General features: G+C 37.2%; 1 protein-coding gene across 2 annotated transcripts in view; it reads left to right on the top strand.

Annotated features, from left to right (window-relative positions):
• The first annotated feature begins 991 nt into the window (after positions 1 to 991).
• The window catches only part of pkib (protein kinase (cAMP-dependent, catalytic) inhibitor beta), a 53583-nt gene continuing 40578 nt past the window's right edge, over positions 992 to 13996 (top strand). Inside the window, exons 1-2 of one of the 2 annotated variants that reach the window (XM_065256231.2) lie at positions 992 to 1151; positions 13679 to 13962. The gene's annotated coding sequence lies outside the window, so the exon portion shown is untranslated. The remainder of the gene's footprint in view (positions 1152 to 13678; positions 13963 to 13996) is intronic. The other variant, XM_065256230.2, reaches the window with a different exon arrangement.

Genomic DNA, 13996 nt, shown 5'->3' with positions numbered 1-13996 from the left:
TAAATTAATCCCTGGATTAAGGGCTTTCTAAGTCTCTAATGCTACTATATATGTCACAGTCACTCATGAATGATTGTTAAAATTGAGTAGCCTACTGTACTGTATAAAGAAACAGCTTAGACAACTGCAATGAATAACTTCCCAAGAGATCTGGGTTGCCTTTGCTCAATTATTAACCTCTTCATAAAATTTTCAAATAATCTTTTCAGATCAATATACTTTTATGTCTACAGACATCCTCTATCGCTCCATAATTAAACACATGCCCTTGGGCCAGCAAAGCTCATTTTATTTTTAGAAATGACAAATGTCATGAAGTCACTGCCTTGCGGCCATTTGGAGAGCTATTTTGGAAAGGTGATTATCCTCAGCTAGACCTGAGTGTGGCTGTTTTGTTTGTTATGGAAGAGGACTAAATGCAGATTACAGTTTAACCCACAGTGCGGTGGGTTATTGAGTTGTAGTAGCCTACAGAATCTGGTAAAAATAAAGCTAAGGAACTCATTCCCCAATTAAAGACTAACTGAGGTGCCCTTAAAATGCACTTGTTTGGAGAGCATTTACGTAATTTCCTCTCAAATTAGGAAGTTAGAAAGGGACATAAAAAGGTTTGCTTTTGATTGGTCAGAAAAAACGGATGGGAGGCTAAAGTGATGTCATAATTTTTAACTCATGGTGGAATTGAGAGACTATAAGTTTTAAATGCTTAAATCTTCGAAAGGGAATTTTGTCAATGTTATCACTAATTTATAGATATCTGAAAGGCTGACATGTTAAGCAAAACAAATAAATAAATAAAAAAAATTTCATAGGAACTTAATATAATATTGTGCAAATCTCATACAGGTTTTACACATTCATTTTTTAAAGTGAATGGGTCAATTTCACACTAGCAGAAGTCAAACTAAACCGAACGTATGCTTCAGTTTGTCTTGAGGCAATTCTACGCAAGTGGGTACCAGCGTGCCGCTGCGCGTTCTCGTGTGATGTCAGCGGCGCTCGGGGCAGATCTGCTCGCTCACGGTGGACAGTGTCAGAGAGAAGGAGAGTCACGACGAAGATGGTCTCAATAAACGGAGTTCCCTTCGCGGATAGCCTTTGTTGGTGCTGATTCGGAGTGGACTCCTGGATAACTCTGCTTTATATTCGAAGTGAGTACAACGTCTTGTGCGCGTGATTGATGTTGGGAGATGACGCGAGCTGTATGTGAAGAGCATCATATGCGCTTTCAACTTCTGTATGTCCGCTGCTTTACTGTACCAAGATGCGCACGGACGCGTTAGTCCAGTCATTTAAACGCGTATTATTTAATTTACACGCAATAACACGACAGTACATTTATAAACCACGTGTTTTTAAGAGTATGTATTCAATTCTTGTTTTGGAAAATCCATTGTTCTTATTCGAACTGTGTTTTTGGCAGTTCACGTTAAAAAGGAGCATGCAATTTTACACGTGTGATGCATAAAGCGGTTGTCTGTATTTAAAATAACAATAAAAATGCTTAAAATCATTTTTGTAACAGGTTTAATGTAGAAATTATGTAGTAATAGTGGTTTCAGTAAGGCTGGAAGACAATATGGTTAGCCTATACAAGAACAAGCCTTTGCTGTAATAGGGGTTTGTTGAAATTTTATTTATTTTAGGTTTTTTATTTTTGGCGTGTGTTTGTTAGTCTCTCTGACCTTGAATTGGGGTGTAATCTGAAAAGACAAGCATGTAAATGGTTTTATTTGGAGCTGGAGCCTGTCATTCAATAATAATTGTTGCATTTTCATATGTAGAGATGATATGCTTATTTCAGATCGTTCAAATTATCCAGGTCTATGAATAAGTATTTATGAATTATGATTGCTGTCAGTCTCCAGTAAATGTGACTCTGAGTTGTAAAATCATACACGTTCAGATACTGTTTATCAGTAAACAATTATAATGTGTCTTGGCAGTACCTTAATTTTAATTTTATCATAGGTGGGGACGCTGGGGACATGTCCCCACCACTTTTTGAAATGGCTGATTTTGTTCCACCACTTTTTGAAAGCATTTGGTTAAAATTTTCTGAAAAATCAAACAATACCTGTGCGACTTACACTGCAAAAATGACTTTCTTACTTAGTATTTGTCTTGTTTTCAGTAAAAATATCTAAAAATTCTTAAATCAAGATGCTTTTTCTTGATGAGCAAAATGACCTTAGAAAATAAGTCTAGTTTTTAGACAAAAAAATATACAATTTAAGTGAATTTGTGCTTAAAACAAGCAAAAATATCTGCCAATGGGGTGAGAAAAAAAATCTAAAAATAAGATTTCTTTTTTCTTAAACACTTAATTTAAGCAAAAATTTCTCACCCCATTGGCAGATATTTTTGCTTGTTTTAAGCACAAATTCACTTAAATTGTATATTTTTTTTGTCTAGAAACTAGACTTATTTTCTTAAGTCATTTTGCTCATAAAGAAAATACGTCTTGATTTAAGAATTAATAGAGGTTTCTACTGAAAACAAGACAAAAAACTAAGAAAGTCAGATTTTCAAGAAAAAAATTCTTAGTAAAATATCTAAAAATTCTTAAATTAAGATGCTTTTTCTTGATGTGCAAAAATCTAGTTTTTAGACCAAAAATTATCAAATTTAAGTTATTTTGTGCATTAAACAAGCAAAAAAATCAGCCAATTCGCAAATTTAGTGTTTAAGAAAAAATCTCAATTTTTTTGCTTACCCCATCACTTAAATTTGGTATTTTTCGTCTAAAAACTAAACTTATTTTCGTATTTTTCAAAAAAAGCATCTTAATTTAAAGGAACAGTATGTAGGATTGTGGCCAAAACTGGTACTGCAATCACAAAACTTGTGGCTAAAACTGGTACTGCAATCACACAACTGGTGGCCAATACACAACATGACAACATAAACATTAGTTGAGGGCTGCAACTCCACTTTTTAAATGACAATATCCTGGCCGGACCAGTGTTGTCAGTGATATAAGTATTTGAAGTGAAAATGATTTTCTTAATGTCTAGTGACATATCAGGGCCATTTTATAATAAATTGATATACATTTCTTACATACTGTTCCTTTAAGAATTTTTAGATATTTTTACTGAAAACAAGGCAATAATACAAAATAAAAAATTTTTCTTGAAAATAATTTTTGCAGTGTACGTTTTGTGGTCCAGGGTCACATATGTTGCGTTGTGTGCTTATAGTGTGTTTTCTGTTAACATATGTAATGAATTTCATTGTAATCATTTACTTAACGTGCTGCTGTTATCTACAGTATGGTGCTTTGGCACTGTTTTGTTGATTTGGTGTTGCAGGGACTGTTACATGTGCAGTCGACATTGTTGAGGGTTTTATGCTGAGTATTTTTGTGTTGTTGACCGGCCTTCACTATGCCCATTTTTGATGCGCCGTTATTCAATATTTTTCCCGTCCTGCTGTAATGTTTTTTCATCTGATTTTTTGTCCCCACCACTTTTCAACACAAACTGACGCCCCTGAATTTTATTATTCAAATTATTCAATATTACATCACCTCTTCTTTAGAGTGAAGAAACTGATAAACTTTCAACAAAATTTTAGTCTGCATTTCTCCAAAACACGCAGACTAGTAATTAAAAAGAGTACCTAAAACTGATAATAATGTAAGTTAAAAATGGATAAAGTTGCCTAGGAGACACAGCAGTTTCATTATCTACCCATTTCCCAAAAGAGACATTTTCTCAGATGGACTCAGTGTCCTTTCCACTATAACTCCAACACTTAGGCAACATCCTGGTGTAAAGGCTCTTTGTCCGTCATTACGGATGATGCTATTTTTGTGTATTGAGGTTCTTGGTAATGAAAGGCCGACGTGTTGATGCTGTGTGATAATGGATAGGTTTCCAGCAGGGTTAAATCACACATGAAATTACACACTGATAGAGCCAATCTTTCCTCAGAACAGCTTAATGACCCTTATGAGATTTATTGATAGAGGGCAGGATGTGGTTTCCAAAAGCCTATTATTTTATGATTAGTACATTTATTAATAGGCTATGTTAACTGAGTGGTAAATGAATAAACAGGACTTAAAGGGATAGCTTGTTTATCTCAAAGTAACAATTATTCACCGTATTTTTCGTGATAGCCCTGGTCACCATTCACGTTCATAAATGGAAAACGTGCAGTTTTGCAACATGCTATGCAGTTTGGAGTTTGGTTTGCTTAAAAATTTTGTGGACGGACTTTTTAAGAAGCTGACCCTAAATCCGTCAATCTAAATAGCAGAATAACATACCTTGTGATACCGTGATGTGTGTCTTGCATCTCGTTACACTAATACTAAAGTTCATCTCCTGCTGGGTGCCGCCCATCGAGAATCTATTTTTAAAAGGGCTTGTTGATGATAAGAGAAACTCTGCCTGCCGGTGAAGTTAATTGTGCCCATGGGAGTAGACAGTATCATTTGGCATTGTTTATTTTCTCCATTATTGCCGGTGTAACACGTTCACACTCGCTTCTGTGTTTTCACGCTTGTATCAGAATAGCAGCAATTAAACCAGGAAGGCAGATTTAATGCCCAGATTTGTTATTTTATTTCTTTATGTAGCGTTTACATGCACTCTCAGAAAAAAAGACACAAAAGTTGTCACAGGGGTGGTACCCTTTCAAAAAGTGCATATTAGCACCTCAAAGGTACATATTGGTAGCAACAAATGTAGACATTATCTATAGTTAAATGGTTCATTTGATTACATTTTTAAAGCTTTTGCGCCATTTTAAGAGTGTGTGTGTGTGACATGGTGTTAGTTTAGATTATGTGATATTAGTGTTGTGTCAGTGTGACAGTGACATACATTAATAGGCTTTTGCATCGGCTTAATATCAGTGTGTTTCCCACAGATCTGAAATTTACTTGTGGTGGTAGCTGGTGAAAAGGGCAATCATTATTATCCACCGACAAAAAATGGTCTACTATATATGTAACAAAGAACTAATAATGTGTGACACAACACAATACTTTGATTTATAAAACATTCGTATTAATTTCACATTATAGTTCATTAATCTAACCACCCCAAACTTTTTTTGCCATAAACAAAGCTGACACTGTTTGTCAAAGCACCATGAAAACACTTTATGTTTTTGCACTGATATATGAAGCAATTTGATGACCCCTTTTATCAAACTCAATTATATACAATACTATGTATACTATAGCCTATATAGACAGTGCAGGTCTATAGATTATAAATGTGACTGATGTTATAATGTTAATAACTTCTATAAGATAGGCACTTTTACTGCTTCTGCTTTCTATTACTCTTTTTCCGATTAAAAAAAGCTTAATCCACTAATTATTTCAGATTTAAAAGTCTACTTGCTGTCCCGATGACAGACTTTACATTACAGCTTTGCGTTTTTTATATCTTGAGTCAGCTAGAGCTTTGCTCATTCAGTATTAGCACTGCTTTTTGCTACAATCTCTGTGCAAACTGTTTAGATTTTAGTGAAGATATTGTCTATTAATAGTAAGATTAATAAAAAATGGGATAAAGAAAATGAAGCGGCGCGTGGTCGTGACAAGAGCCAGTTGCTATCGCCATAGAAACCGGAGGCACGCTAAAACAGCACTCGAGCTTTAGCACGGTAGCGCTCACGGCCGTTCTCCGATCGACTCGGGTTTTACACACAATATTAATCAGACTTGGGACCCGAAGTAATGAACTAGGACCGACCCGGACCCATCTGACCATTTAAAATATAAACCCGGAACCGTACGGGTCCCGCGTCCACAGTGAAGAAAGACCTCTAATGGTAAAACTCTGCTCAAGTTCAGAAACATGAAAGGATACAATGTGACACTGAGGTTGCTTCGCGTCGCGCCCAATTCATTGAGAAACAGAGAGCACGTGAACGGACACTCAACCGGAGAGACACAACGTGCTTGCACGCAAAATGAAGCCAACTTAGATGCTATAAACACATATGCACATAAGCATATGCGACCATTTTGGTCGCAGTGTGTTCCCTGGCTGCTCCGTATGTGCTGCTGCAGTTGATCCAGTTTGCCGCGCTGGATGATGAGTTTATGACGCGTGCATCATCTTCACGGTCACCCGACCCCCACCTCTCTCTCGCGCTCTCTCTCTCGCGCTCTCTCTTTCGCGCTCTCTCTCTCTCTCTCTCCAAAACACGGGTCATCCAGTCGAGTTCAGAAAATACGGAAATTCGTAAAGTGATTTTTTTTTACCTGGGCGGGTCGCAATTTACCTGGGCGCAGCGCCCAAGTAGAGCCTATGTATGGGAAACACTGAACTGTGTTGTGAAAGACAAAACTGAAAATTTAGTTTCTACGCTAATGCATTTGGCAGACACATGTTCCTACAGTGCAACAAAGTATATTTTTTTCATAAGTATGCATGAATCAAACCCATGACCTTTTGCGCTGCTCTGACACAATGCTCTACCAACTGAGCAATGACGCAATAGCAGTCAAATGCAGCTTGCGATCTGATCTGTATTTTTGTCTGCTTTCAGTGAACCATGTATGAATTTGACAGACCACCAGCACTCTGCAATGCTTCATTCTGATTGGTCATTCATTAAATTAATGTAAGATATTCTGGTAAAGTAATAACTGCTAAACTGTACTGTATTTAGACGGTCGTCCCTGGCAACCGGTCTCTCACCCTGGGCTAGTTTAAAGCGATAGTTCACCCAAAAATGAAAATTCGCCATCATTTACTCACTCTCATGTTGGTACAAACCTGTATAAATTTCTTCGTTCTAATGAACACGAAGAAAGATGAATTCCCAGGAATGTTTGTAAACAAACTATGAGCCCCATTCACTTCCACAGTATTCTTTTTTCCTACTATGGAAGTGAATGGGGCTCATGATTGGTTTGGTTCCTTAAAATATCTTCCTTTGTGTTCATCAGAACAAAGAAATGTATACACTTTTGTACCAACATGAGAGTGAGTAATGATGACTGAATTTTTTCATTTTTGGGTGAACTATCGCTTTAATGTCTCTCATATTGTCACTTTATTATCATATTATAAAAAATTCAGCTCAAATCAGTTTGTCAGGTCCATTTATTTCGTTATTTGGCAGGTAGTTGCTTTAGCAGCGCCAACGGTTGTGGATTCAATTCCCAGGTAGCACACATACTGGTAAATTAATAGCGTGAATGCACCGTAATTCGCTTTGAAGAAATGCATCTGCCAAATGCACTAAAGGAGACATTTCACAAGACTGTTTTAAGATGCCAAATAAATCTTTGGTGTACCCAGAATACGTGTGTGAAGTTTTAGCTCAAAATGCTGTTTTTGGGGTGTGTCCTTGTAAATGCAAATTAGCTGATTTCTGCACTAAATGGCAGTGTTGTGGTTGGATAGATAGTGCAGATTAAGGTGCGGTATTATCCCCTTCTGACATCACAAGGGGAGCAAAATTTCAAAGTCCTATTTTTTCACATGCTTGCAGAGAATGGTTTACCAAAACTAAGTTACTGGATTGAACTGTTTCTAGGTTTAAAGAAACACTGGGGACCCAATTATAGCACTGGAACATGGAAAAAGTCAGATTTTTATGATATGTCCCCCTTTAATATAGCCTCACTTATATAATTAGCAAAAGTGAATTGATGATACAATCCGATTGCTCATCTGTAACTAAGATGCATTTCTAGTCTTCAAAAGATTACTTCAAAAGATTAGACGGATTTAGGGCAGCCGACAATATGCAACAGATCAAAATTTGGCCTTGAAGGACAGCCGTGTGTCTCTTTCTATCTTTCTCTTTCTTCTAACAGCTGATATTCATTCTGTTCAGCTCCTCTGAGTATCATCAAGGCATCAATGAAACCCATAACAGCTTCTGCTCTAGTGTTGCACTGGCAAGATCTCAAGAGAGCTCAACTCTCCGTTCATTCCTTCAATTGCTTGATACGCTACATATACAGTGTCATGTAAACAAACTAAAGAGACACTGAACATGCTAGCATCACATACAAGGTGTCTGATTCGTGTGAATTATACTTAACCATACGATTATTACTAGAAAAGGCAATAATGAAGCCCCTGAAAAGATTGTACCAGTAATAAACTTCTGAATGAAATCGTACAAGAGTTACAAATTGCTGTGAGATTTTTTTTGCTGATTTAACAATTGTTATGCGATATATTATTAAAACCTAATAATAGTAACATGGCATTTTCACAGACATGGCATTATTGGTTGAGAATGCTGATGGATCACAGGTGGCTTGCAAAGGCCAGTTTCGCTAATGACGTTTGGGCTTTTGTGTACCTCTCCGTATGTGCTACATCATAGTGTTTCTTCTCTGGGTTGGTGAGGTTTTAAAGACCACACATGGATCCGGAGATACCGCCTAATCCTCGTCTGTACTCTTGTGTAATGTCTGAAAGCAGAGGGGTGTAAAGTGCAAGCAGTCCCGCTGTTACCTTAAATAGCTGGATTTGAGCCAGTCATAGCCAAATCTAAAAATAAACCACATCAATCTTTGGACCAAGGTTTCCCGACTTCATTTCTTGTTTGCTTACTGTCAAAGTGTCTTGCACTTGAACAGCAGCATCTTTTATTGTCTGCACTTGTCTGCACATATGTCAAGTAAATAAAATGGATCGTGACATGTTGCGAGCCGTACAACTTGCGCTTTCCAATGAATAAAATCTTTGTTTGCGTTGGCTCACTTGTCTGTGATGGGAAAATAAGAAGAGCTTGCTATTGATCTTATGCTGGAAACCTTACAGCTGTGAATTATTTATGAAGGGACGGTATCTTCATGCATCATATGCTTTGTGTGCTGTAAACCTGGATTGTATGGATTTGTGGAATGGGTAGTAAAAGTCAGATCAGTGCTGGTTTAAAGGGTCTGGATTTGAAATGTAGTTTTGAGCAGAATTTTCATTATTTCCATTCATTCATTTCTTACACTTTCAAGTTTAATCATATTGACTTGGCATTTATACTATCAGAAGTTACAAAGTGCAGAACAAATATGCAAAATGCCTCAAGTGCACGGAAACAAAACACAAGCCAAATAGTTAAATCAGATAACCCAAAGTGATTTATAAATAAAATAAAATATAGAAATTATTAAAAGAACGAAAGGAATAATATCATTTGCCAGCTTTGTCTTTTAAATGTAGAAACAAAGAGGCAATGGTTTATTAAAAACCTCTTATGGACGTGTAGCCCGGTCACAAGGGTTGTTGGATTTATTAACGCATTTTAAAAATATTTTTTGAAAGCTGCTACTTCACATATTATTTGCAGCATTATCATAATATGCAGTATATTAATATATTGTGAGAAAGCTGTTATATGTGAAATCAGATAATGTGTGCACCCATATACGGCCAAAATTGAATGATCCTCATTTCATAACACATCTGCGACTATTCGACTGTGAGATTGGTAGTCGAATCAGGCTTCTCCTATCGATGCATCGAATCTTCGACTATTCGGGGTCACCCCTAGTTCGGAGTGTCATGTGTGTTGCTTGTGTTTTCAAAATATGTGTTTGTTGCGTCATGTGAACCATGTGCATCACGTGTTTTGTCAAAATAAATGCCTGCTGCACACGCGTCAAAACTGTTTATGATAAATAGATGCTCACGTTCACAAAATACACGCAAGACACTCCCTTAACAGTAAACTCTGATTACGCATGAGATTATGTGAGTATCTGGCAAACGCGAGCGTCTCTTTTATAATAAACCCTTTAGACGCATCTGCAGCAGGCACTTATTTTGACAAGACACGTGATGCACATAGGATCACTCGACGCACAGAACACATATTTTGAAATTATAAACCACACACATGTCGGGCTACATACATGTGTTGACGAACTTCACATTGAGCGCCCTCGATAAAAGAAGTCGCTACTCCTACCACTACGCTTTTTGGTAGTCACAGGCACAGCACAACACATTTCGTCATGTATTTATTTATTAAAGGGGACATATCATGAAAATCTGACTTTTTTCTATGTTTCAGTGCTATAATTGGGTCCTTAGTGCTTCTAGCATCATACAAAATGTGAAAAAGGTCAACCCAGTAACTTTGTTTTAGTAGACCATTCTTTGCAAGAATGTGGAAAAAATAAGTAATTGAAATTTGGCTCCTTTTGTGATGTCAGAAGGGGGTAATACGGCCCCTTAATCTGCACTATCCAACCACGGCACTGCCATTTAGTGCAACGATCAGCTCATTTGCATTTTAAGGGACACACCCATGACGGCACATTTTTGTTTAAGGGCTCGTTATAGTCGTGCGTAGGTCCTGCAGCGTAGCAGCGACGGCGTAGGTTCCGCGTCGGTTTTCATTTATACTTTTGCCTCGTCTTCCTTGTTGATGTGCAAACACACGCGCGACCGCTGGTGGGCATTATCCACGCGTGTAACCACAGTAGCAACGCGACCGTCAGAGAAGAAGAAGCTTGGCAAGTTAACCCACAAACGAAGAAGAAACAGCAACTTGTTGTGTATAATTTGAGAAGACCAGCAATGATGGAAGTAAATAAACAGCGACTTTTGATGCAGTTTGAGTTAAATCACTCCTCAAGTTGGCTCATCTTTGTTTTCATCGTCACAAACGGAAATACCTATGACACAGTTTTTTTTACCTGACGGGAGGGGTTCTGGTGGACCAATCACAGCGCTCGCGGTCCGCGTAGATCTGACGCGCTGTTAAAATTTTTGCGAGGTGCGCGTAAGGCTACCCAGAGCTACGCACAGGCTACGGATAGACTACACCGTAGCTACGCCGTAGAACCTACGCACGACTATAAATCGCCCTTAACACCTACAAAGTGGCATTTTTAACATGTTATAGTAAATTATCTATTTGGTATTTTCAGCTAAAACTTCAAATACTTACTCTGTGGACACCAAAGATTTATTCGACTATATCACTTCAACAATATCTGTAGACTTCATCCGTGCCTGGTGTGTGGCCATGTAAAGCACAGTGACAGTTTTATGAATCCTATGATTACATTTACATTTAGTAATTTAGTTAGCTTTGGTTCAAAGCATAAATGAAAAACATCACAAGCAATTTATCATGCAAGAGTCAACAATATTTACAATACAGCAATGCTGAGTTTCATGAGTTGGCAGGGACTGAAGTAAAAATGCAGAAATGCTTTTAAGAAAGTGCCTTCATTTATAGTAGTGGTGTGGTTTTACCTTAAGCCTAATTTATGGTATCGCGTAGTAGAACCTACACCATATAGGCTATGTGCTGTCTATCTACCCCCATCAATGCTACAACGTAGGTCCTAGTACCTATACACAGAACTATAATCTGGCACAATAATCAAGGACTTTGCTACTGTAACATGGCTGCAGCAGGTGTGGTGATATTACGCACTGCCCAAAAATAGTCCCTTGGTTACTTACTTTCAATAGCAAGGGAACTATTTTCAGGCGCTGCGTAATATCATTGCCACTTTGATTCAGGTGGTTAGGCAGCCATTAGATCAAGACCAAGTGAGGTGTAAAATGAGCTGTGTAAAGGATTTAACTGCTTTAACTGCTACATTTAGGATTTGGGTTTTTGTATTCATCTGGGGAGTATCTGATAATATTTCACTTCTATTGGTGCAGGTTTAGGACTTTAAATCACAGGCTGAGATTGTGCTTGTGTCTGTTCCTTTTGGTGGCTCGCTATTGATCAGTTTTAGTTTATCTGTACACTGTCCTTTCGAGGCCCTTATTAGACACCCTGTCATAAATCTTTAAAAGGTTTGTCGCAGGCTTAGATGTGCAATTTCAATATTAGGTCACACAGAAAGTGATCTGCCTGATAAGATAAAGCATTAAAAACTCTCTTGGACTCATTTGGTACTTAAGAGAATTTGTTAGGCGTAGCAGCAGTAGTATATTGATCGGCAAAATAAAGCTTAAGATAAATGCACTCCGATTGATTTAATTTGGTTAAAGGGCTCTTTTTGTTAGTTGCTTAGATGTTAATCTGTTCTGAAATGAAACCCATAAAAGTCATCCACACTTTATTACTATGGATGTATTTGTGGTTTGTTACCACTTACAGAAAATATTGCTTATTTTGGAGTCTGCAAAATTTCAAGAGATACTGTAAAAAGTACGGGTGTAAGACAATACAGATACAGCAGATTATCGTGATTTTTGTTTGGCAATACTGTATTTTACGGTAATACTAAATATTTTATAATTTGATTTAAAGAATATTTCCTATAGAATTATTTACATTTTTAAGATTATCATTATCAAAAATTATCATTACCCTAACATAATATTGCATTAAATATATGCACTTACAAACTTATGTTTCGGTAATGAGGACTAAAAAGTTGTCTAGATACTATGGCAAACAAAATTTCAACTTTTATCTAGAGAGAAAAAAATAAGAACTGCATCCCTGGTAGCCATCTTGAGTGTCACAGTCAATTATGTCCCTTCCAACAATTTTGTTTTTTTGAAAATGTTAGTTCCTTGAGGGCTTAAACAATAATTGAAAATTGTTGCGGAGGATGAGAAAATTGGTCTTGGACACATTTATATTCCTTATTATTGCCTCTCCATTTACTAAGGATCATCAAATACCAAATGTTTCTTTAAGTAAATGTTTATAGTATAACATGGACTGAAGCTTTTTATTTTTTATATTTTTTTTATTTTAAATATTTCCATGTCAATCCCAAATCCAGTCGTGGGCACATTGCGGTAATGAAAAAAAAATAGTTTTTATGATGTCATTTGAAATCATGTGCAAAATAGTACATGAAGAGATGTTTGTAACTGTATGCGTCTTTTTTATCAAAATGTTTCATGACACCTCATAAGTCTAATTTCACGAGATTCACCCACTAGCATAGGGGCGCACCACACTTTTTTTTGATAAGGTTTGCATATGTTGGTGTGCTCTCAATGACAGCTTTCCTAAAATTATATTGTATTATATTCCTAAAATAGGAAATACTCCAATGTATTTCTTGCTTTACAGTATTGTAACATATTGCATTGCAACCCATGTACCCTATACATACCATATCACAAAATACTTGCGATACACAGCTCTCAATGACAGCTTTCCTAAAATGATATCCTGTTTTATTCCTAAAATAGGAAACACCCCATTGTATCACCATGCTTTACAGCAGTGGTTCTCAAACTTTTTCAACGTGCGGCCACCCGTGTGTACGGAGCTTTCCTTCGTGGCCCCCCTAAAGGAAAAGTAATGACAAATGTGTTCTAAACCGCAACATTTTAATCAAACAAAACATATTAAATTATACAAAGTAGTGCTGTTTGTTGGTAGCCTTATTTCTTTTAGGTTTAATGACACAGAATGTATGATTAATTAATTTCTTTTATAAAATGTCATAAAAATGGGGCCCCCTGGCATCATCTTGCGGCCCCCAGTTTGAGAACCACTGCTTCTGTTTGTGCAACAGAAAGTTTGTGTGGATGTTAGAAGTACAGAACCCTTCAACCCGACTGAGACATTTTTGGAAAAAGCGTGCGTGGCATCTCGAAGATGGCTTGCAGTATCAGCAGTATTTTTAAAACCAATATAATGCACTGTAAATAAATGCTTGACGTATCATCAGTCCAAATATAGTTTCAGATCACGTCAGATCTTATAAATGCCACTTTGCCTCTCTTTGATATTTCAACAGCTTCCAGTGCACGTTGATGGTGCGTCACTGTGCAGGATCTTTGTTTGAAGAGGCACACAGCCAATGGGAAAATTGTTCTCCGGGGAGTCACAGTACAGGGAGCCAGGGGTTTGCCTCTTAAACATGAGAAGATGAATCACATGTAATCTGTGCTTTGTTCTTCTAGCTCACACAAACAGGCTTTGCCCCCAACTGCTGGCATCTGCTATAAATAGGAATGGATTGAAACCTTTTTGTCCGGGGGCGGCCTAACCTCCTGTTCATCTTCAAATCACCGCTGCTAAGTATGTATCTGATTTTCTCTGCGTGATTGGATGT

The sequence above is a fragment of the Paramisgurnus dabryanus genome, chromosome 12 (assembly GCF_030506205.2).
Source record: "Paramisgurnus dabryanus chromosome 12, PD_genome_1.1, whole genome shotgun sequence".
Taxonomy (NCBI): Eukaryota; Metazoa; Chordata; class Actinopteri; order Cypriniformes; family Cobitidae; genus Paramisgurnus; species Paramisgurnus dabryanus.
Note: the sequence above shows the minus strand (reverse complement) of the source record. Positions and strands in the feature narration are given on the sequence as shown.